This window comes from Aquarana catesbeiana, linkage group LG01, assembly GCF_042186555.1.
Source record: "Aquarana catesbeiana isolate 2022-GZ linkage group LG01, ASM4218655v1, whole genome shotgun sequence".
In the NCBI taxonomy this organism is placed as follows: domain Eukaryota; kingdom Metazoa; phylum Chordata; class Amphibia; order Anura; family Ranidae; genus Aquarana; species Aquarana catesbeiana.
In genome coordinates, this window is record NC_133324.1 from 55,921,419 (window position 1) to 55,947,584 (window position 26,166).

Below are 26,166 nucleotides of genomic sequence, written 5' to 3' on the forward strand. Positions count from 1 at the left end.
ATGCAATTTTGAAGCGTTGACATGTTAGGCATCTATATACTCGGCATAACATCATCATACTTCACATTGTTTTTTTTTTCCCCAAAAAATTGCGTTTGAAAAACTGCTGCGCAAATACCTTGTAACATATGTAGCACCCTGGGGTTTAGTCAGGGATACTCCTTACAAATTTACTTGCCAAGAGTAGTCATCTTGGTCAATTGATAGAGATCTATTGATTTCCACCTAAGTTTGGCCTTGTTGCACTTTTCTCTTCTACCACTAGGTCGCCGGGAACTTGGTGGTACTAGATATGAAGAGGGCAACCCAAGGTCAGGTTATGGGTATATGGGGTATCTCAGCCAATGGGCAGGGGTGTTTTTGAATCCCCTGGCCTGCTGGGAACCTATATATTGGGGTGAGGTCAGGTGATCGCTGTTCTGTGCCACCCTGACTGCCGTCTGGGTGGATGTGTGTCATCTGCCCCGGGAGATTGGGCCTATCCCGGAGGCATCTGGCTGCCAGGCTGTGTGAGGGCCTATCCAGAAGTAAGAGGGCAGCGCAGGGTTGGGACTGCGGCTTGCAGTCCAACCAAAAGTGACGGTTCTGCCGGCCGGAGAACCTGTTGTGGTCGTAGGTAGAAGGGAAGCTGTTGCCACTAAGGGACAAACCACCTTTACCAGGGACCACAGTGAGTAACTGAAGCAAGTACCTGAGTGAAATTCTCACCGAACGGGCACAGTGGATAATCGGGAAACTTCAGGGGGTGATCAAGTCAGGGACCCTACCAGAGGAGGTGACACTTGCAGAGCAGCCTTGTGTGTCAAGCCAGGGACCGAACTCGCAGGGGTGAAGCTTGAAAGGTATCCGGAGTGCCAAGCTAGGGACCCAGCAAGGAAGCGTGGGTGATGCTTGAGGGAGATACCACCGCAAAGATTTGAGAAGCTCCAGGGATTCAGAGTCAGTGAATCAGAGGGTCTAGTGAGAGACTAGGAGCTCAAGGGGCTGAAGAGCTACAAGTGGACATTGTAGTGAACTTGAGAGAACTGTTGTGTTAGGAACTGTTAGATACTGTTGCCATAGGAGACAGCAATCCTGCATGTGCAGTAGTGGCACCTTGCTGGGGCCTTTCCCTGTACAGCTGTCTTCCTATTAAAATCTCGGAGTCTGCCTATTGAAATTGCAACCGCTTAAGGGTATCCTGGCCCTAAAGCTCTTTCCCTTGCAAAATATAAAAAGGACTGTTTAAAAGAATAAAACCTCTTTTGCATCCAAGAAGTGTCTGGCGCCCAATGACTTTCACCATCTTTGCACCCACTATGCCTCACAGGCCACTACATATTAAAGGATGTCAGCGGTCTGTGGCCTCAAAGGTTCTCATTAGACTGGAAGAGGTTAGAGATTCTGCTACACATAAAATATTGCAATGCCCACCAATTTATTCTATAGGGCCTCTGCTAAAAAAATATATATATAAATGTGTTTGGGGGTTCTAAGTAGGGATGGGCAAACGGTTAGGCCCGAGCATAAGTTTGGGCCGAACCTTGGTTGTTCGGATGTTCTGCGATCACCGAACAATATGCGGTGTTCGGGTCAAATTCGAAAGTCGCCGGAACACCGTTAGTGCCCATAAGTCTATGGGACACTAACATGAAAAATCAAAAGTGCTCATTTTAAAGGCTTATATGCAAGTTATTGTCAAAAAAAGTGTTTGGAGACCCGGGTCCTGCCCCAGGGTACATGGATCAATGCAACATTTTTTTTTAAAACGGCTGTTTTTTCAGGAGCAGTGATTTTAATATTCCTTTAAATATTGTGCCTGGGGGGTGTCTATAGTATGCCTGTAAAATGGCACATTTTTCCAGTGTTTAGAACAGTACCACAGCAAAATGACATTTCTAAAGGAAAAAATTTCTAAAGGAAAAAACATTTCTAAAGGAAAAATAAAATCTATACCAGGCTCTTCAGGTTTAATATGGAAATTAAGGGGAACCCTGCGCCAAATTAAAAAAAAATGGCGTAGGAGTCCCCCCCAATAATCCAAACCAGACCCTTCAGGTCTGGTATGGATTTTAAGGGGAACCCTGCACCACATTTTTTTTAAAAATGGCGTAGGGGTCCCCTCAAAATCCATACCAGATCCTTATCCAAACACGCAACCTGGCAGGCCACAGGAAAAGAGGGGGGGACAAGAGAGCGCCCCCCCTCCTGAACAGTACCAGGCCACATGCCCTCAACATGGGGAGGGTGCTTTGGGGTCTCCCCCAAAGCACCTTATCCCCATGTTGATGGGGACAAGGGCCTCATCCCCACAACCCTTGCCCGGTGGTTGCGGGGGTATGCGGGCGGGGGGGCTTATCAGAATCTGGAAGCCCCTTTAACAAGGGGACCTCCAGATCCCGGCCTCCCCCTTATGTGAATTGGTAACGGGGTAAAAAAGTGTCAAAAATGGTAAAAAAGACAAGAGACAAGTCCTTTATTAAAAAATAAAAAAATAAAAATGTCCCACGATGTAAATTCATGCCGCCCGACGGACTGAAAAAGAAAAAAAAAGCCGCCCCTCCCCCCGTGGCTTTCCCTGGGGCATGTTGGTATGAACAGGCCCTGTACAATGCAAGGTTTTTTACCTTGTCTTGGCATTGAGAGTGAATTTGCACAATGCTTCCCCCACACTGCCCAATGTGATTGGTGTCAATGAGCCCTTACAACGAGAATACACAATCAAATGCACAAATTAATAAAAAAAAACATAAATACAAAAACACTATATATTTTTCTGCATACTTTTTAAAATCTAAATAAAGGGAAAAAGTTTTTTTTTTTTTTTTTTTCAAGCAAATTTCACCTAAGCAACATTATGAGGGCAACAGAGCTAACACTTCGGCAATTTTTCACCAACAGTGAAAATTGTGCTTTTCCCTAAACATTGGTTCTTCCCAGTTGACTGGAAGTCTCTCTTGGGTAAGACGACCGCCTTCCATCAGCAAGTAATGGACTCCACCCAAATCATCAGTGGATTGGATTTCCATCTCTAATTGCTATAAGGGCAGAGAACACAGAGGACCCTCCTCTACGAAATTACTTATGAAGAGACATTTTGTTTCTTAATAGTTTAGACAATTATTCTAATTATGTTTTTCCCGTAAATATAGCTGACTTTTCACTGAAAGAGAAACATCGAGTTACCAGAAAAAAAAAAACGTATAATTATGTTCTTTCCAGGAACTTTTAAGGTCGGAAATATCATCATCAAGGTCACAATATCATGAAAGAATATATTTTTTTTAAGTGAAAAGACAGTGAGATGGAGGCATTTTACTCATTCTTACTCTTTTTTTTCTCTCACCCTCTCTTTCTCTCTCTCTCGCACCCTCACTCTCTTTCTCTCTCTCTTTCTTTATCTCACTCTCTCTCATTCTTTTTTCCTCTCTCTCTTTATTTCTTTCTCTCTCTCACTCTTTCTTTCTCATTCGTTCTCTCTTTCTTTCTTACATTTTTCTCTCTCTTCTCTTTCTTGCTTTTTCTTTCCTTTCTTTTTCTCTCCCCACCCTCTCTCTCTTTCTCTCTCCCCCCTTTCTCTTTCTTTCTCTACCCCCCTCTCTCCCCCTATATATATATATATATATATATATATATATATATATATATATATATATATATATATATATTGTATATATTTCTCTCTTTCTATCTCCCCCTCTCTATTTCTTTCCCCTCTCTCATTCTCTCTCTCTCCTCTCTCTTTCTTTCTCTATCCCCCCTCTCTCCCTCACCTCTTTCTCTCTCTCTCTCTCTCTCTCTCTCTACATTTCTTCTCTCCCCCTCTCTCTTTCTTTCCTTTCTCTCATTCTCTCTCTCCCCCTCTCTTCTTTCTTTATCTCACTCTCTCCCCCCCTCTCTCTTTTTTCCCTCTTTCTCCTCTCTCCCCCCCCTATTTCTTTCTCTCTCCCTCTCTCTTTCTCTCTCTCCCCCACCCCTCTCTCTATTTATTTCTTTTCTCTCCCCTCCCTCTCTTTCTTTCTGTCTCACCCTCTCTCTCCTTCTCTCTCCCCACTCTCTCTCTCCTTCTCTCTCTCCCTTTCTCCTTCTCTCTCTCTCTCCTTCTCTCTCTCCTCTCTCTCTCTCTCTCTCTCTCTCTCTCCTTCTCTCTCTCCTCTCTCTCTCTCTCTCCCCTTCTCTCTCTCTCTCTCCTTCTCTCTCTCTCCCTCTCCCTCTCTCCCCTCTCCCTCTCTCCTTCTTTCTCTCTCTCCTTCTTTCTCTCTCTCCCTCTCTCCCCTTCTCCTCTCTCCCCTTCTCCCTCTCTCCCCTTCTCTCTCTCTCTCTCCTTCTCTCTCTCTCCCTCTCTCCTTCTTTCTCTCTCTCCTTCTTTCTCTCTCTCCCTCTCTCCCCTTCTCCCTCTCTCCCCTTCTCTCTCTCTCCTTCTCTCTCTCTCTCTCTCTCCTTCTCTCTCTCTCTCTCTCTCTCTCTCTCTCTCTCCTTCTCTCTCTCTCTCTCCTTCTCTCTATCTTTCTCTTTCTCCTTCTCTCTCTCTTTCTCTTTCTCCTTCTCTCTCTCGCTCCTTCTCTCTCTCCTTCTCTCTCTCTCCCCTTCTCTCTCTCTCTCTCCTTCTCTCTCTCTCCTTCTTTCTCTCTCTCCCTCTCTCCCCTTCTCCCTCTCTCCCCTTCTCCCTCTCTCTCCTTCTCTCTCTCTCTCTCTCCTTCTCTCTCTCTCCCTCTCTCCTTCTTTCTCTCTCTCCTTCTTTCTCTCTCTCCCTCTCTCCCCTTCTCCCTCTCTCCCCTTCTCCCTCTCTCTCCTTCTCTCTCTCTCCTTCTCTCTCTCTCTCTCTCTCTCTCTCTCCTTCTCTCTCTCTCCTTCTCTCTCTCTCTCTCTCTCTCTCTCTCTCTCTCCTCTCTCTCTCTCTCTCCTTCTCTCTCTCTCTCTCTCTCTCTCTCTCTCTCTCTCTCTCTCTCTCTCTCTCTCTCTCTTCTCTCTCTCTCTCTCCTTCTCTCTCTCTCTCTCTCTCCTTCTCTCTCTCTCTCTCTCTCTCTCTCTCTCTCTCTCTCTCTCTCTCTCTCTCTCTCTCTCTCTCTCTCTCTCTCTCTCTCTCTCTCTCTCTCTCTCCCCCTCCTTCTCTCTCTCTCTCTCTCTCTCTCTCTCTCTCTCTCTCTCTCTCTCTCCTTCTCTCTCTCTCCTTCTCTCTCTCTCCTTCTCTCTCTCCCTCTCTCCCCCCCTTTTTTTTTGCAGATTAATACTTACCTAGGTGAAAGCAGCATTGATCAGATGCTGCATTTGTCCCCCCCCCCCCCGGCGCCTCTAAAACTGAGAACCGAGCGATCGAACACCGCTGATCGCTCAGTTTTCACAGCTCAGTGAGCAGAGAGCTGCAGACTGTCAGTCACTGCTCTCTGCTCTGCCCCCACAGCGCTCATTGGAGTGCTGAGCTGTGGAGGGGCAGCCAGATCATGCTCTCATCGGCTCACTGAGAGGCTGAGCCAGGTGTCAGTCCAGGCACCTGGCGGATCCAGACTTTATTGTGGGGATGACACTGTGCCTGGACTGATTCCTGTGACATCACCAGAGAGTGGGCTTCAGACTGCTGTCTGCTGAAAACAGGTCACAGGAGTGCAAAACGGACTGCACTCCTGTGATTCACAGGAGAAGTCAGCCAAACCAGCTTTGCCTATACTTCTTCTTTAAACCCAAAACCCAAAATGTAATATATTGCAGCTTACCAATTATTAGATCTGGTGGCTGCATTTCTTTTCTTTTTGGCGTTTTCCCCCTCTGTTTTCACCTGGTGATCTGGCCAGTAACACACTTCCTGTATTAGAGAGCCCCCACTCTGGATGAAGGAGCACAGGGGGCACCTTTGGATAGCACCATTGTTAATCTGGGAGGGGGAGGGGGGGTGTTAGATGGACTAGCAGATTTAGATATACTAAAACATTGAAGCCAAGCTGCAGCTCACACTGCAGTTACACAATCATTTACAGCAACAGTTTTTTTTTTTCTCGTTTTGGGATAAAGGTCTTTCATGAATAAATAAAAGCTGATCATTGCAAGCACTCCTGCCAGAGGTAAAATGGATTGTCTCAACACTCTCGCTGATACATCTGGATAGCATCTATTTCAGTTGAAAAACAACAGACATCCTGGCTGGATCACCAGGTGAAAGTAAAGAAAAGAATGCCTAAAAAAAACAAAAAACAAATGCAGCCATCATCTAAGAATTGCTAGACTGCGATACGCCATCTAAGAATTGCTAAGCTGCAATATAATAAATGTTTGGGTTTAATACGGCGTTAACACTGAAATGTAAGGGGTAGGGTGTAGATGACGGGGAGTTTTTATCTAAACCTCCACTTATCTTTTTAAATGATTCATTTAGAGTGGAGAGTTGTTCAGAACAATCACTGGCTTATGTTGGATCTCCCCTCTATACATTTAGTTCAGTAAATTGCTAACATTCCTTATCAGATGCTGATAGGATTACACTTGGGATACTTGGAAGATAAAGTTAAAATACACAAGACACTTCCTGCGACTTGACCCAGTTTTATTAATAATCGCTTCATGAATTCTTATTAAAGTACACCAAAACAAGGGCATTTCAAACAAATTAGCATTTCCGATTTCGCACTTCTCGTTATCAAACCTCCATATTTATTTGGTGGATGGGCGTCATGTCTAGTTACAATGACATCTGAAAATTGGTGGGATATATTAGGCAGCAAGTGAACATGTTGTCCATGAAGTTGATGTGGTGAAAGCAGAAGAAAAAAAAAAAGGGCATCGCAGTTTGTTGTGTATAGGGCTGTGAAGCCCATGGTGACCCGTGTCCACAGCCAAAAGCTTCTACAATGGTCACATGAACATCAGAACTGGACTACGGAGCAATGGAAGAAGGTGGCCTGGTCTGAAGAATTACATTTTCTTTTACATCATGTGGATGGCCGGGTGGGTGTGCGTCACTTACCTGAGGAAGAGATGGCACCAGGATGCGGTATAAGAAGGGAAGTTGGCAGAGGCAGTGTGATGCTTTGGGTAATATTCTGCTGGGAGGAAACCTTGGCCCCTGCCATTCATGTGGATGCTTCTTTGGTGTCCATGAATATGGGTCAGGGCTGTTTTAGCAAAAGGGGGCCATACTCAATATTAGGTGGGTGGTCATAATGAGTTTGGGGTGGAGGAACTTGGCTGGCCTGCACAGAGTCCTGACCTCATCCCAATAGAACACCTTTGGGATAAATTTAAGTGGCAACTGCGAGCCAGGCCTTCTCATCCAACATCAGTGCCTGACCTCACAAATGTGGAAGAATGGTCAAACATTCCCATAGACACACTCCTAAACCTTGTGGACAGCCTTCCCAGAAGAGTTGAAGCTGTTACAGCTGCAAAGGGTGGGCCAACTCAATATTGAACCCTACGGACTAAGACGCCATTAAAGTTCATTTGCGTGTAAAGGCAGGCGTCCCAATACTTTTGGTAATATAATGTATATGTATACATGTATAGTCCTATATATACAATCCTAGATCCAGAGGATCCAATTCTAGATCCAGAGGAAGGCAAAAAAAAAACAATAACGCATGATCCAATTTGCTCTAGCAGGGGAAAAAAATCCTTCCTGATCCCCCAAGAGGCAATTGGATAATCCCTTGATCATTTTCACCTATACATATTAGTATCCAGTTATATTATGTACAATTAGGAAAGAATCCAGGCCTTTCTTAAAACAATCTACTGAGCTTGACAGAACCAGCTCTTGAGGGAGTCTATTCCACATTTTCACAGCTCTTACTGTAAAGAACCCTTTTTCCGTATTTGGAGATGAAATCTCTTTTCCTCCAGATGTAAAGAGTGTCCCCTTGTCCTCTGTGATGACCTTAAAGGGATTATGGGAGGAACCCCCACACCATTGTTTTTTAGACTATCCCTGGCTCCATCATTTTTTTAATGAATGGGGCCTGATGACCTCTTTAGTTCCTAAAGCCGTGGCAGATGCAGGTACTTGGCGCTTCCTTAACAACCATTGACAGATAGGAAGCTGTCATATACTCATAGATGTGCACAGCCTATTGCATTAGGGTGTGCACCTCAAAGCCCCAACACATATGCATGTGTGACATCTTTACGGGGCTCTTCCTCGCTCTCCATTCTGAAACAATGGGGAGAGAGGGGAGCGAGGGGGACCCGAGCAGCAGAAAGAAGAGAAACAGAGACAGGAGGGGTGACAGGGGTGGCATATATTGGTACCGATCTCCTTTATTTCCCCTCCTGTGGCAGCTGAATGTCGACGAGAGGGAGAGGAGGAGAAGCCTACTTTCAGCTGCTGCAGGAGGAAAATACAGATCGGTTCCACTAAATTCCACCCCTCCTGCCCAGGTTCTGGGGGTTGGCAAGGAAGGATCGTGGTTTACCTGTCACCTGCCCACGATCGACGGGTTGCCAACCCCAGGATTAGGGTGTGCCCAGACACACCCCTTGCGCTCGCCTATGCATATACTGTGTACTAGTAGCCGGGGGAAAACCTGCTACTATGTATATGATCTGGCTCCTGCCAAATGGGCTGAAAGTCTGGCGTTCAGTCAAACATCTGAATAAGCAAAGTTCCAGCATGTTTGGACTACACCAGGAGCTCAACCCTATTTGCAAAGGAACACAGAAAGCAATAAAAATGCGACCCGTTACCTACGCTAAGCAAAACTAGAAACAATTTTTGGCTTTAAACAGAGAGGAACCCTTAAAAAAACTTTCCAGTCTTAGGGAACTCCTGCTAAAAATGACTATATCTACAACTCCAGATACATTAGTGTGATAGTCAGTGGGAAGAATGCTCCTTACACTTGTGGTCATTGGGAAGAACCCCCCCCCCCCCACAGATAGCTAAAATGATCAGTGGTGTCAGTGGGAACTTTTCTAAGAGGCAGATATTGCTCATTGCTCAAGGAACCCCTAGCAACCTCTGGAAGATGCCTAAGGTTGATGGAACCCTGGTTGAGAAACCCTGCTTTAGATATACTTGACTCTCAGGGCTCTAACTATGTGGATCGAGCCGCACAGAAAACTCTTTAAAGGGATTCTCCGTCTTTTTTAATGCCCATCTCATAGGCAGTACATCTACTGACATACTTAAAGTAGAAGTAAACCTTTCTTTGATCTTGTACTTACAGGTAAGCCTATAATAAGGCTTACCTGTAGTTACAGTTAATATCTCCTAAACCTGCACGGTGTAGGAGATGTTCACACTGCATGCAGCCGGTGACGTCACCGGCGCATGCGCTCTTAGGGGACTGCATACCCTTGCCGTCCCTTCAAGGCTCCGTACTGCGGTCCATGACTACCGTGCGCATGCATGGGAGAGACATAATCACGGCGCGGCCAATCAGACGGCCAGAGGACGCAAACTCAGAAAGAAGACCAGGGGAAGATGGAAGCGCCTTTAGCGGTGACAGCGTGCTGCTGGAGGGCTTCGTTCTAAGGTAAGTATTTCATAATGTGCTAGTATGCGATGCATACTAGCACATTATGCCATTGTCTTACAGGGTTAAAAAAAAATGCGGTTTGCTACCACTTTAAAGGGTAACTCATAGTTACATAGTAGTTACATAGTAGGTGAGGTTGAAAAAAGACACAAGTCCATCAAGTCCAACCTATGTGTGTGATTATGTGAACTCCACTTAGATATTTTTTTAGCACCCTGATGTCTAGGCAGGTTTGCTCCTAAATTTACCTGCCAGGTATAGTTGCCTTGGCCAATTGTTAGGGATCAATTGATTTCACCCCAAGTCTGGAATTGCTGCACTTCTCTCTTCTGTCGCTGGGTGGCCGGAACCTGGTGACATTGGATATGATAAGGGCAATGCAAGGGCAGATTAGGATATATGGGGTGTCTCAGCCAATGGGCAGGGGTTTTCTTGGCCCCTTGGCCTGCTGGGAGGACCCACATATTTGGGTGGAGTCAGGTGATCACTGTTCTGTGCCACCTGGACGGCTGTCTGGGTGGACGTGTGTTGTGCTGCTATCCCGGGCACATCTGGCTGCTAGGTTGTCTGAGGGCCTATCCAGAAGCAAGAGAGCAGAGTAGGGTTGGGATTGCAGCTTGCAGTCCAACCATAAGTGACGGTTCTGCCGGCCGGGGGAATCTGTTGTGGTCGGAGGTAGAGGGCCTTGGGCCTAATCTGCAGGAAGTGTTCTGGTCTAATCACGCATCTGAGGCCTTGGATCGTCTGTGGACGTTGCGGGGAACACCTGCTTGAAGTAGTCTCACCGGCTCCACCTCCGCGGATACTGCAAGCAGATTGGGACAAGAACGTCGCTATCTCGGCTGCAAGTGATATCAAGAGTGCACCTGCCATTACCCGAGTCATGCAGGGGCGCCCCCTAGTGGCCACAGGGCGAAGCGATGTTACATAATGTCGTTTCACCCAGCCGTGCCATTCTGCCGCAGTACAACTGCGGCGGCTGGTCGGCAAGTGGTTAAATATGAACCACCCCTTCTTGTCAAGTCCACACCCCTTCCTGTTCTTGTCTTGTCAAGGCCGCACCCCTTCCTGTTTAAGACCTGCCCTGTCAACATTTTCTATAGCATATACTGTATATATATATATATATATATATATTTTTTTTTTTTTTTCTTTATTGTAGTTAAATTAAACTAACAAACAATATCAAGAATATATATATGCTATAAAAATATGCATATTATAAAACATGTAATAATTTAATAACTACAAGAATTAACAATGAGAAATTCAGTTTTATATAATACCGAGTTTTGACATAAATAATAATAATATGCATTGCACATTGTACAGTATGTTGTAGAGAAGATATATTTATACTACTGATCTTAGCTAATACGTAAGATATTATCTGGGACTTTGTTTTAGTTAAACTAGGACCTGCTTGCCTATATGTGCTATAACAATATGTCACTGGATTAGTAAGATTACTCCTATCTTGTAAAATATTTGGACTTGTTTGCTGCCACTGATTGTAATCATAGGATTATTTCACTTATTTGTATAATGACCAGGAATTCCCTAGTCATTATATAAATAAGTGAAATAATCAGCCCCCCCCGGCCCAGTCCGCCCCATAAGACTGGCGCTACACTAACAGTTCTTTTTGTGTGGGAGCCAGAAGGAGGCTGTTTTTTTATGAGCAGGGGGGGAGGGGGGCGGCTTTCGTGCTGCCCCCCTCCAAAGTGCCGCCCTAGCCTGGGCCTTGTTGGCCTAGGCCAAGATACAGTGTTGCACATACTAGGACTGCCCTTGAGGAGCTTATAATTTAAAGTCCCTATCTTACATGCATACATACACATACTAGGACTGCCTTTGAGGAGCTTACAATCTAAGGTCCCTATCTCACATGCATACATACACATATTAGCATGTCTTTGGAGTGCAGGAGGAAACCAAAATACTCAGAGGAACCCCATGCAAGCACAGGGAGAACTCTGCAGATAGGGTTTTTTTTATTACACTAGTCGTTTGTTTGTCTAATATGTTATTCTTAATTTGTAGAAATTACACATGCAGTACCTGGTAAATTCTCCTGAAGAAGCCATAGTATGGCGAAACATGTAGAGCTGGAGTCACTGCATTTTTTACATAATTGCATGGCTATTGTATGATGATACTATATTCAACTGATTGATTTGAACAAATGTCTAAAAAAAATTTTGCTATTTTTATACAAAAAAGTTGTTTTGTGTGGCACCTTAAAAATCTCATTCTTTTTCTCTTACCAATATTCTGTTGATTAAGGGATGTAATGCCGATGATTCTCTAACACCCATCAATTTTCTGATTTACCTCTTTGCAGATAGGGGTTGGTTTACTAAAGGGAAAAAAGACTGTGCAAGTTTCTCCAGAGTTTAGTAAATGAGCAGAAACTCTGCTGACTTCCATCATCCAATCATGTGCAAGCAAAAATGCTGTTTTTTTTTTTTCCTTGCACGTGATAGGGTACTCTTTGCAAAGTGAAGCCTTACCTCATTTACAAAGCTCTGGAGCAACTGCACTTGCAGAGAGCAACTGCACTTTTCAAAGTGAACAGTCTATTTGCCTTAAGTAAATCAACCCTACAGTGTCCTGTCCAGTGGCGTCGATAGGGGTTGGCTTTTGGGTCTATAGCCCCGAATCTGGAGCCCACAGCCCCGAGTTCTAGGGGTCCACAACCACAGGGCCGTGGCCCACTACCGGGCCATGGCCTCCCTGCAGCTGGGCGGCAGGCAGCATGGGAGAGCCGGGCGAGCGAGAGAGCAGAGAGCTGACGTCATCTCTCACCGCCCGCCCTGCATCACCGCTGTTCTGCCTTCACTGTGCAGCCGTGGGCAACAGAGAGATTACATAATCTCTCACTGCCTGCCCCCTCTCTGGTGACTGTGATGTAAGGAACGGCTCTCTGGGGACTCTGAGGTAAGAAGGGGCTCTCTGGGGACCCTGATGTAAGTGGGGGGCTCTCTGGGGATCCTAATGTAAGGGGGGGCTCTCTGGGGACCCTGATGTAAGGGGGGGTCTCTCTGGGGACCCTGATGTATGGGGGGGCTTTCTGGGGACCCTAATGTAAAGGGCAGGCTCTCTGGGGACCCTAATGTAAGTGGGGGGCTCTCTGGGGATCCTAATGTAAGGGGGAGGCTCTCTGGGGACCCTAATGTAAAGGGCAGGCTCTCTGGGGACCCTAATGTAAGGGGGGGCTCTCTGGGGATCCTAATGTAAGGGGGAGGCTCTCTGGGAACCCTAATGTAAGGGGGGGCTCTCTGGGGACCCTAATGTAAGGGGGAGGCTCTCTGGGGACCCTGATGTAAGGGGGGGTCTCTCTGGGGACCCTGATGTAAGGGGGGGTCTCTCTGGGGACCCTGATGTAAGGGGGGGTCTCTCTGGGGACCCTGATGTATGGGGGGGCTTTATGGGGAACCTGATGTAAGGGGGGCTCTCTGGGGACCCTGATGTAAGGGGAGGCTCTCTGGGGACCCTGATGTAAGGGGGGCTCTCTGGGGACCATGATGTAAGAGGGAGTCTCTCTGGGGACCCTGATGTAAGGGAGGCTCTCTGGGGACCCTGATGTAAGGGGGGCTCTCTGGGGACCCTGATGTAAGGGGGGCTCTCTGGGGACCCTGATGTAAGGGGGAGGCTCTCTGGGGACCCTGATGTAAGGGGGGGGGGCTCTCTGGGGACCCTGATGTAAGGGGGGCTCTCTGGGGACCCTGATGTAAGGGGGAGGCTCTCTGGGGACCCTAATTTAAGGGGGGCTCTCTGGGGACCCTGATGTAAGGGGAGGCTCTCTGGGGACCCTGATGTAAGGGGGCTCTCTGGGGACCCTGATGTAAGGAGGGCTCTCTGGGGACCCTGATGTAAAGGGGAGGCTCTCTGGGGACCCTGATGTAAGGGGGGCTCTCTGGGGACCCTGATGTAAGGGGAGGCTCTCTGGGGACCCTGATGTAAGGGGGGCTCTCTGGGGACCCTGATGTAAGGGGAGGCTCTCTGGGGACCCTGATGTAAGGGGGGCTCTCTGGGGACCCTGATATAAGGGGGAGGCTCTCTGAGGACCTTGAGTAGACCTAGCAACGCCCCTAGTCCTGACCGAGATTTGAAGAGTGCTACATTCATGAGAACAAATGCCTGAAGGGTAAAGCAATAATAAACTCTATTTTATTGAAAATAACACAGATTTCTATCACTGGAGGTGCAGGAATCGTTGGGCATGAATGTTGCACAAAAAAAGTAGTCCGTTGAGGTTTTGGTATATGTGCTTTGTATGATGATATGAAGTCAAATGACGGCCATACACTTGGCAATGTTGTTGGCAGTTTTTGTTGAACACAGACGCACCATGAAATTGAACAGTCCGCAGCAATCTGTCACACAGTTTGAATCATATGCCAGTTTCAAGCATAAAAGGGATGAAATCTAGTTGGAAATGGATGTAAAAGGCTTTGCCGCTTTCAAATCGTTATCTGGTTACTGGATGCGATGGAAATACTAGCTGGGAAATTGCTGTGGTTGGAAATGTCCAAAATTGCCAGAAGATTGCCTAATCAGTAGCCAATGTAATATGGCTATGTTCAGCAAGCCGTAGGCCGTTATTTAAACCGAAGGGACCATGGAGGGAGCTCTGCTGCCATCTGGTGGAAATAATAGAAAATGTAGATGTAAACCCCAACTGAATGACATTTGCTACAGCACTATGTAATTAAAGTGTATGTAAACCCCTAAATAAGTTATTTAACGTGTTTGGCAACATGTCTCAATGTATAGCATTTTCTTAAGCAAATAATTAAAGAAAAAAAAACCCTGACAACTCTAAGTCGATGCGATGTTGGCCAACACTAAGCAGCAGCGTTGTCAGCCTGTTATGTGAGGTCCTTCAGTTGACTGTTGGGCTGCTTATCGTATAGACCGGAATGGCAGCTAGAACTGTAAATTATAAAGAGAACATAGTCTATCCTGGAGTATAAATACTTTTTATGCAGACAGTTCTCACATCCCGAAAATTGTTATACAAAACCAAAAACATCCCTATTGGGCTAGAAACAGGACTATTATTATTATATAGGATTTATATAGCGCTGACAGTTTACGCAGCGCTTTACAAATACAATACACTTTAATACAGTGGAATCAGAGGGCCCTGTTCCTTAGAGCTTACAATCTAACTATCATAAATTCCTTTGACACAAGATCACTCTTAAAATATTAATTTTTTAAAATTCTTTTACATTACTAAAATCAATATTTAAAATGTAATCAAGTGCTGTTCACGGCACTTGAAGTACACTATATCACCTAAAGTATTGGGGCGCCTGCCTTTACACACACATGAACTAATGACATCCCAGTCTTAGTTCGTAGGGTTCAATATTGAGTTGGCCCACCCTTTGCTGCTATAACAGCTTCAACTCTTCTGGGAAGGCTGTCCACAAGGTTTAGGAGTGTGTCTATGGGAATGTTTGACCATTCGTCCAGAAACGCATTTGTGAGGTTGAATGAGAATGACTGGCTCGCAGTCTCCGCTTTAATTCATCCCAAGGGTGTTCTATCGGGTTAAGGTCACAACTCTGTGCAGGCCAGTCAAGTTCCTCCACCCCAAACTCGCTCATCTAGGTGGTGGAACTTTTGCAACTCCATCAACAGTGAAACATTTCCTCCCTCAGGATTAGGAAGTGAACAGTATGGAATACAGTCTTTCAAATGCAACACACGATAACGACTTTACATCAACGTTACTTTACTCATCTTGTGTATCCCCCTTTCCTCTTCACTTACTGGCTTCAGGCGCCGCCGCGGAGGGACCCTGGAACGTTCTCCTTGCTTCATCCCTGATGAGCGAATGTACTGAGTCAGAGGAGTAATGACTGTAGGGCCGCCTCCTTCCGCAACTGCGACACCCAAATTAGTAGCCGAGGCAGATGCTTGGGCCTCCTTAACAAGGAGACAGGGTACCGGCACCACCTGTTCCGGACTATCAGTCACTGTGGGTGTCTCTGAAGGAGTGATGGCAGCGGGAACTAACACACGAGCTCATCCGACACGCCCAGTTCCTCGGAAGAATAGTCAGCCTGGGCCTAAGTAGGACTGCTCGACTCAGAAGCTTTGGTACTGGAGGTGGGTTCTTCCACAGAGGCATACCCACGGGCCCAATCCGCCCTTATCACCCGTGACGGCAGTGGCAGCCTGGCAGCTATCAGCAGCAGTTCTCCACATTGACAGCACCGGCTCCAAGGGCGGTTAAAGAGGGCAAATCCAGAACACCGCCAGCAAACAATCCCAATTGCTGCGGAGCTTTGAGTAATGTACAGAGCAATCTCACCCTTCGGTCCCATCCGAATACCTGTGTCAGTAATCGTGGTTCCAGAGGCAAAGAAACTGGCGATCTCTCATGGGTCGTATTCAGCCGACATGGGTTGAGGAACCTCCAGCCTCGGAGCTCCCAGATGCGCCATGTTTCCTTTCAGGCCACAAGGTCTCAGCAGGCGGATTCAAGATGGTGACCTGAAAAGTAATGCGTCCTCCTCTGCAGAGCGGAGACTCCTCCCGCTGCCAACGGATTGGTGAAAAAGTTGTTTGGGAACTGTGGCACCCGCCTTCTTCTGGCCGCGGAGTGCCAAAACTGTAATGGAGTCCATTTTGGAGCCTGTATTAACCCTCACAGCGCTGGCAGGAAGTGTCAAAAGACCAGGCTTATCCTCTCCCCCGAGCAATGAGACTTGAGGTGGTTCTTCCCCACATTGATAGTACACACGACAACACAGTGTATAAGAAGGGTAAATGTTACTTGCCACCTTCCCACGGATCCAGGCGAAATCCCAATGGAGCTGAAGCTGGTTGCTTTGGGCGACTGCTGCAAGGATAACGCCTTAGCCCCACGTTGGGCGCTAAATGTAGCAAAGTCTTTAACCTCTTCCAGTCTAATGAGGACCTTTAAGGCCAAAGATAGCTGACATCCTTCAATATGTAGTGGGTTGTGAGGCATAGTGGGTGCAAAGATGGTAAAAGTCACTGGGCGCCAGACACTTCTTGGATGTAAAAGAGGTTTTATTTCTTTTAACAGTCCTTTTTGTATTTTTGGGAGGAAGGGGGTTAGGGCCAGGACACTTTTAAGTAGTTGTAGATTTAATTAGCAGACTCGGAGACTTCAATAGGAGGACAGCCGTGCAGGGAAAGGCCCCAGCAAAGCGCCACATCTGCACCTGAAGGAATGCTGTCTCCTATGGCAACAGTTTTTAACAGTTCCTAACACAAACGTAATAGTTCCTTCAGATTCACTACAACTGCCTCTTGTAGTTCTTCAACACTGAGCTCCCGGTCGCTCACTAGACCCTCTGATTCACTGACTCTGAATCCCTTGTGCTGCTACGTGCCCTGTGGAGGTATCTCCCTCAAGCGTCACCCGCGCTTCTCTGCTGGGTCCCTAGCTTGGCACTCCAGATACTTCTCAAGCTTCACCCCTGCTGACCGGCTCAGTCCCTGACTTGACACACAAGGCTGCTCTGCAAGCGTCACCTCTGCTGGTTGGGTCCCTGACTTAATCACCTCCTGAAGTTTCCTGATTCTCCACCATGCCCATTCAGTGAGATACTGCTCCGGTACACTTGCTTCAGTTACTCACTGTGGTCCCTGGTAAAGGTGGTTAGTCCCTTAGTGGCGACAGCTCCCCTTCTACCTCTAAGCACGAAAGGTTCTCCGTCACTTTTGGTTTGACTGCAAAACGCAATCCCAACCCTGCGCTGCCCTCTTACTCTTGGATAGACCCTCACACAGCCTGGCAGCCAGATGCCCCCAGGATAAGCCCAATCTCTGGCCTAGCAGCCCGGGGCATACAACACATGTCCACCCAAACAGCCGTCCGGGTGGCACAGAACATAGATCACCTGACTCCACCCAAATATATAGGTTCTCCCAGCAGGCCAAGGGATTTGAGAAAATCCCTGTTCATTGGCTGAGATACCCCATATACCCTGACCTTGGGTTGCCCTTCTCATATCTAGTACCACCAAGTAATCGGCCACCTAGTGGTAGAACAGAAAAGTGCGACAAGGTCAAACTTAGGGAGAAATCAATAGATCTCTATCAATCAACCAGGATAACTACTCCTGGCAAGTACATTTGTGAGGAGCTCCCTGCCTAAGCAACAGTGTACTAGTGTGCTACATCTGCATATCCCAGGACGAAGAGTGGGCAGTGTGCACATCCTTTCCCTAAGGCGACTGACATGCATGGGGAAGCAGGGCCAGACATTTTTGCCTAAAAAATGGTAAAAAAAAAAAAAAAAAAGAGTAAAAAACAGTGCAGTACGTATAGAGGATGGAAGGTGGGGTGGAGTGGAGGAAAGTAGTGGAAAAGGGTGAAGGTCTGCGTTAACCACTTGCCACTTTTACCCCCTTCCTGCCCAGGCCGCGCTGTCGCACTTTGAAAGACAATTGCCCGGTCCTGCAACACTGTACCCATATGAAATTTTTATCATTTTTTCACACAAATAGAGCTATATTTTGGTGGTATTTAATCACCACTGGGTTTTTTGCTAAATAAATGAAAAAAAAGACAAAAAATCTGGAAAGAAAACCCAAACTTTTTCATAGTTCATTATAAAATTTTGCAAACAGGTAATTTTTCTCCTTCACTGATGGGCACTGATAGGCTGCACTGATGAGGCGGCATTGGTGGGCACTGATAGGTGGCACTGATGAGAACTGATAGGCGGCACTAATGGGCACTGGTAGGCGGCACTGATAGGTGACACTAATGAGGAGGCACTGATGGGCAGCACTGGTACTGAGCACTGTTGGGACTACACTGATTATCAGTGCCCTGATTATCAGTGTCCATGTCCCTTTTACACAAGCTGGTTACCGGCTCTCTTTCCTCAGCTCAGCCTGAAGAAAGGAATGCCGATAACTGTCTTCTGTTTACAACATGATCAGCTGTGATTTGACACAGCTGATCATGTGGTAAAGAGCTGCTGATTGGCTCTTTACCTCAATCTGTGATCAGCAGTGTCTGGAGGACATAGCAATTACAGAGTACGCCACCTGTGCGCCGAAGTGGGTGCGATCACAAGAGAACGTCATAACACCCTCCCAGAACTGGATGACAGCGCTGTAGCCATCATTGGGCAAGTGGTTAACAGGGAACATCTACCACACAATCCCCCATTACAGTCCATTCATACACATGAGTATGGTATACATTTTTGTCTTTATCACCTTGGCTTATATGAGGAGCTCTCAATGTGTTTCTCAGGTCAAACGACTTGCTTCCCCTGGAAATATTTGGAGGTAAGTGAATAGCACCGTGCAATGTTAACTATAATATATCCAAAAGAATATCATTAAAAAACTAGACACACCTCAATATATGATCAACAGTTATTACTTACCTCAAGTGAACAGCAATACATTAAAAATGGCAAGATGGCATTTAGGCTACAGTCACAGCCCCACTGATTAGGCATCCACCACAGAGGAGGATACAAAGGTAAGTATCCACCCAAAGTATGCAATGACCTAGAGAGTGATAAATAGCTTGCCATTAACAAAAATAAATAACACACTTAATAAAAGGTTCTCCATTATTATTCTTGCTATATTCATTATGGACTTACAAGGCACTATTAGTAGGTAGTATATAAGGTCCAATGTACTGTAGCTAGAGAAAACTAAAGTGACAAAATAGGCATCTGTCAGGGCTGGGCTCAGCCCTTCCTTCTCTGAGCTGGCCACGGCTAATTGCCAGCTCCTATCTCTCCACAGTTACTCAGCTGTTGATGATATCCTGCTCGTCAGTCCTGCCTACTTAAGCCGTCCAGTCCAGAGGTTCTCTGCCTTCGCCTTGGTCAACATCACAGAAACTCCTGCGATCCTGTTCAAGACTTGCTTTGCTGACATCCCTTCTGGCTCCAGATCCCGCTTGCTGTTCCACTACATTGATTCCTGACTTCTAGCTTGGCTGACTATCCGTTCCGGTTACTGAACTTTGGCTATGTTTTGACTACGTTTGTTCTTTTTACTTTTATTATTAAACAAGTGTGATTTAACTCTACTTCTGTCTCGGCCTGATTTCATGGTTTCTGACAGTAGTAGGCGTAGGCCATGAATTCAGAAAATGCAGTCAGTCCACTTGCTGGTAATATTTTTTACAGATTGGTTGAACTGGATCACCGCATGGATCAGTTTGCCATGGCATTACAAACGCTCCTGAGTCACATGGCTCACCTGGAATCTCCCACTGTGGCCGCCCCAGTACAACCTATGTTTCAGGTCGACCCTGCTGCTGCTCTAGTCTCTGTGCAGGCACATCGAGTAGTACCTCTATAAGAGGTATGTCTGGTTCCGCTCCACTTCCCCAGCGATTTGGGGGTGATCCAGTCCAATGCAGAGGGTTTCTCAACCAGGTTGAGATATACTTTGAGATGCTGCCCCAGACGTTTCCCATGGATAGAAGTAAAGTAGGTTTCATGATATCTTTGCTTTCTGAGAGAGCCTTGGCCTAGGCAAACCCTCTACCCTGAGTTTGTGGCTTCGTTCAAAAGGGTATTTGATGTTCCCCTGCGCTCGGCTTCTGCTGCCAAGTGCCTCATGTCCATCGAACAGAGTATGAGAACTGTCACCTACCACGCCATTGAATTCCATACTCTGGCAGCAGAGGTTACGTGGAACAATGAGGCCCTTGTGGCTGCTTTTTCTCATGGTCTCTCGGATACTATCTCTCGGATACTGCTGAGATAGCAGCCCGAGATATACTCACTGAGCTGGAGAAGTTGATCACGTTTGCCATCCTCATTGACTCCATGTGCGTTCCGAAAGAACGCTGGATGCAGGACAGGCCAGTAGCTCAATTGCATACTGCGCAAGCTCTGGCCAGTGATCCATCCTCAAGACCCAGTAACCCAGAAGATTTTCGGTGGGAAAGGTGTCCAAGTCTGATCTTGCCCCTAGGTATTCCTGCACCATGTAAAACAGACGCTGGCGATGGTTGCTGGAACCGATCATACCTTGGGGCTGCGGACCAAAAAATTGTCTGAACGCATCGGTCAGACGGCCACCTTCTCCACCGCTCCTTCTTTGACTGACCGAAGCCTCAGCAACACGTTGTCCAGAAACAGGAGTTTGTAACCTCCCAGTCTCTGGGAACGCGTTGCACAGACCTTTCTGCAAGGCCTCCCGAAGATGTTTCATCCTCTGCTCCCTCTGCGATGGCAAGATAAGGTCCGCAACCTTACCCTTGTAACGTGGATCAAGGAGGGTTGCCAGCCAGTATTGGTCCTTCTCCTTGATACCACGAATACGAGGATCCTTATGCAGGCTTTGCAGGATCAGGGAGGCCATGCAGCGTAGGTTTGCTGAGGCATTCGGTCCGGAGTCCTCTGGGTCACTAAGGACGACATGGTCCGCAGCCACCTCCTCCCAGCCACGTACAAGTCCATGTGTTTCTTGGGACTGATCCCTTAAAGACTGCTGCTGATGCTGAGTGCCAGGCTCCACCTCCATACTGACACAATCTTCCTCCTCCTCCTCCTCCTCTTCCTCCTCGTCCTCTTCCTGTGTGATCGGCGGGCACGCAGGAACACTGTCTGGATAAAGGGGGCCTTGAGAGCTAAGGAAGTCCTCCTCTTCCTGCCTCTGTTCTGCCTCAAGTGCCCTGTCCATTATTCCATGCAGCGTGTGCTCCAACAGGTGGACAAGGGGGACAGTGTCACTGATGCATGCACTGTCACTGCTCACCATCCTCGTGGCCTCCTCAAATGGTGACAGGACAGTGCATGCATCCCTGATCATGGCCCACTGGCGTGGGGAAAAAAAACCAAGCTCCCCTGACCCTGTCCTGGTGCCATAGTCGCACAGGTACTCATTGATGGCCCTCTGCTGCGTGTGCAGCCGCTGCAGCATGGCCAACGTTGAGTTCCACCTGGTGGGCATGTCACAGATTAGGCGGTTCTTGGGCAGGTTAAACTCCTTTTGGAGGTCCGTCAGCCGAGCACTGGCATTATATGACCGGCGGAAATGCACACAGACTTTCCTGGCCTGCCTCAGGACATCCTGTAAGCCCGGGTACCTGCCCAAGAACCGCTGCACCACCAAGTTAAGGACGTGAGCCAAACAGGGCACATGGGTCATTTGTCCCTGTCGGAGGGCAGAGAGGAGGTTGGTGCCATTGTCGCAAACCACCATTCCTGCCTTAAGTTGGCGTGGCGTCAACCACCTCTGAACCTGCCTCTGAAGAGCTGACAGAACCTCTGCCCCAGTGTGGCTCCTGTCCCCCAAGCACACCAGCTCAAGCACCGCATGGCATCTTTTGGCCTGCGTACTTGCGTAGCCCCTTGAACGACTACGGAGCACCGCTGGTTCCGAGGAAGAGGCCATGGAGGAAGAAGAAGAGGAGGGGGTGGAGGAGAGAGGTGTGTCACAATCATTAGCATTTTGGAGGCGTGGTGGCGGAACAACCTCCAACACTACTGCACCTTGTCCTGCATCCTTCCCAGCTGCCAGCAGAGTCACCCAATGCGCCGTGAAACTTAGGTAACGTCCCTGTCCATGCCTGCTGGACCATGAGTCAGCGGTAATATGCACCTTACCGCTGACCGCCCTGTCCAGCGAGGCATGGACATTGCCTTCCACATGCTGGTAGAGAGCCGGAATTGCCTTCCGTGAGAAAAAGTGGCGTTTGGGTACCTGCCACTGAGGAACCGCACATTCCACAAACTCAGGGAAGGGGGCAGAGTCTACCAACTGAAAAGGCAGCAGTTGAAGTGCTAGCAATTTTGCCAAGCTAGCATTCAACCGTTGGGCATGTGGATGGCTGGGAGCAAACTTCTTTCGGCGGTGCAGCAGCTGGGGCAGGGAAATTTGCCTGGTACAATCTGACGTCGGTGTACCAAAATCAGATTGCCCACAAGTACGTGGCTGTGACACACCTAATTCTACACCTTCATTCCTCTCAGTGCAGGTCTCAGAGAGGACTGAAGGTCTAGTGGGGTTGGAAATCTCAGCTGATGAGGAGCAAGCAGAGGTCCTCTTTGTTCTTTGGTGTGGGTCTTTTAGATACGCTTGCCAACGAACTGCATGGCAGGTCAACATATGTCTGGTCAAGCATGTGGTACCCAAGCGGGAGATGTTTTGGCCACGCGAGATACGCTTGAGACATATGTTGCAAATAGCAGCGGTGCGATCTGATGCACTCGTCTCAAAAAAGGCCCACACCAAAGAACTTTTTGAATAACGCGCAGAGACTGCAGCGCCCTGCACATGTGGAGCTTTGGGGTGTGATGCAGTCAATGTGCTGCCCTTAGGCTGGCCCCTGGAGGGCATCCTGCCTCGTTGGTGATGTGCCGCCTCCTCCTCCTCTCTCCTATCAGGCACCCACGTTGAGTCAGTGACCTCATCATCCCCTCCCTCCTCATCACTGGAGCAAACCTGGCAGTATGCTGCAGCAGGGGGAGCATGACTGCCAGATTGCTGTCCTTCTTGGGCACCCCCTCTGTCCGTGCTCGTGTTACTGCCTTCATCGAGCTCAGTATCATCATCAGAGCCTTCCAAACGCTGGGCATCCTCCTGGAGCATGTACCCAACACTGTGGTCAAACAGTTCGAGGGACTCCTCAGGAGGACATGGTGGGGCTAGGGAAGGAGTCACTGATGACATTGAGCCAAGGGAAGAGGCTGCTGCTTTGCCAGACAAAGTACCCTGGGCATGGGTGAGAGAGGATGAGGAGGATGAGGACGGCTTGGTCATCCACTCGACTAAGTCTTCCGCATGTTGCGGCTCAACATGGCCAGCTGCCGAAAAAAAGGCCAAGCGTGTCCCATGGCCACGTGCTGATGAGGATGCACCGTCTCCACGACCAGCACTAGACACAGAGCCTGCTTGCCCTCTCTTATTGGCTTGTGACTGTCTGCCTCTCCTTCTTGGCCTTCCAGACATACTAATGGCCTGTAGCTGCACTAAGCTGGGATATATATATATATATATATATATATATATATATATATATATGTACTGATACTGCAGCTAGCAAAATCAACTGCCTGCCTGTAGTATGAGAACACCACCAACCTTCTACAGGTAGCTTTAGCTGAACACTGTGAGGTGGACGCACCCCACTAACTTGTAGGTTTAGCTGAACACTGTGAGCAGGGCGCACCCCACTAACTTGTAGGTTTAGCAGAACACTGTGAGCAGGACGCACTGCACTAACTGTAAATAGTCTAGCTGCCTGACTGTGGTACTAATAGGATCAAAAGAACACCAGCAATGTTCTTTAAAATACTGTAACAAGACAAGCCTGCCTGTCAGTAAGAAGATAACAGGAACGGATCTAGCTGAACACTGTGAGCAGGACGCACCCCACTAGCTTGTAGGTTTAGCTGAACACTGTGAGGTGGACGCACCCCACTAACTTGTAGGTTTAGCTGAACACTGTGAGCAGGACGCACCCCACTAACTTGTAGGTTTAGCAGAACACTGTGAGCAGGACGCACTGCACTAACTGTAAATAGTCTAGCTGCCTGACTGTGGTACTAATAGGATCAAAAGAACACCAGCAATTTTCTTCAGGTAGCTGTATTTACTGTAACAAGACAAGCCTGCCTGTCAGTAAGAAGATAACAGGAACGGATCTAGCTGAACACTGTGAGCAGGACGCACCCCACTAGCTTGTAGGTTTAGCTGAACACTGTGAGGTGGACGCACCCCACTAACTTGTAGGTTTAGCTGAACACTGTGAGCAGGGCGCACCCCACTAACTTGTAGGTTTAGCAGAACACTGTGAGCAGGACGCACTGCACTAACTGTAAATAGTCTAGCTGCCTGACTGTGGTACTAATAGGATCAAAAGAACACCAGCAATTTTCTTCAGGTAGCTGTATTTACTGTAACAAGACAAGCCTGCCTGTCAGTAAGAAGATAACAGGAACGGATCTAGCTGAACACTGTGAGCAGGACGCACCCCACTAGCTTGTAGGTTTAGCTGAACACTCTGAGGTGGACGCACCCCACTAACTTGTAGGTTTAGCTGAACACTGTGAGCAGGACGCACCCCACTAACTTGTAGGTTTAGCAGAACACTGTGAGCAGGACGCACTGCACTAACTGTAAATAGTCTAGCTGCCTGACTGTGGTACTAATAGGATCAAAAGAACACCAGCAATTTTCTTCAGGTAGCTGTATTTACTGTAACAAGACAAGCCTGCCTGTCAGTAAGAAGATAACAGAAACGGATCTAGCTGAACACTGTGAGCAGGACGCACCCCACTAGCTTGTAGGTTTAGCTGAACACTGTGAGGTGGACGCACCCCACTAACTTGTAGGTTTAGCTGAACACTGTGAGCAGGACGCACCCCACTAACTTGTAGGTTTAGCAGAACACTGTGAGCAGGACGCACTGCACTAACTGTAAATAGTCTAGCTGCCTGACTGTGGTACTAATAGGATCAAAAGAACACCAGCAATTTTCTTCAGGTAGCTGTATTTACTGTAACAAGACAAGCCTGCCTGTTAGTAAGAAGATAACAGAAACGGATCTAGCTGAACACTGTGAGCAGGACGCACCCCACTAGCTTGTAGGTTTAGCTGAACACTGTGAGGTGGATGCACCCCACTAACTTGTAGGTTTAGCTGAACACTGTGAGCAGGACGCACCCCACTTACTTGTAGGTTTAGCAGAACACTGTGGGCAGGACGCACTGCACTAACTGTAAATAGTCTAGCTGCCTGACTGTGGTACTAATAGGATCAAAAGAACACCAGTAATTTTCTTTAAAATACTGTAACAAGACAAGCCTGCCTGTCAGTAAGAAGATAACAGGAACGGATCTAGCTGAACACTGTGAGCAGGACGCACTGCACTAAATGTAAATAGTCTAGCTGCCTGACTGTGGTACTAATAGGATCAAAAGAACACCAGTAATTTTCTTCAAAATACTGTAACAAGACAAGCCTGCCTGTCAGTAGGAATATAACAGGAACGGATCTAGCTGAACACTGTGAGCAGGACGCACTGCACTAAATGTAAATAGTCTAGAAGATAACAGGAACGGATCTAGCTAAACTGAATACAGTGTATATATATATATATATATGCAACACCTGGGATGCATATATATACACAATACACTTTAAGTGCAGCTAACTGACTGACTGTCCTGCCTAATCTAGCTAACTCAAATGAAATGACACTGTCTCTCTCTCTCTCTAAGCACACCGGAACACACTGCACAGGGCCGCCGTGCAGGCGGCCTTATATAGTGTGGGGCGTGTACTAAATCCCCTGAGCCATAATTGGCCAAAGCCTCCTTGGCTTTGGCCAATTATGGCTCTCTGTTAAGGCGGCGCTGTGATTGGCCAAGCATGCGGGTCATAGTGCATGCTTGGCCAATCATCAGCAAGCAATGCACTGCAATGCCGCAGTGAATTATGGGCCGTGACGCGCCACACGAATTTGGCGCGAACGGCCCATATCGTTCGCAATTCTGCGAACGATCGAACAGCCGATGTTCGAGTCGAACATGGGTTCGACTCGAACACGAAGCTCATCCCTAGTAAGAAGCATTCTTCTCAATGACCACCAGTGTAAGGAGCATTCTTCTCGATGACCACCAGTGTAAGGAGCATTCTTCTCGATGACCACCAGTTTTAGGAGCATTCTTCTCAATGGCCACCAATGTAAGGAGCATTCTTCTCAATGACCACCAGTGTAAGGAGCATTCTTC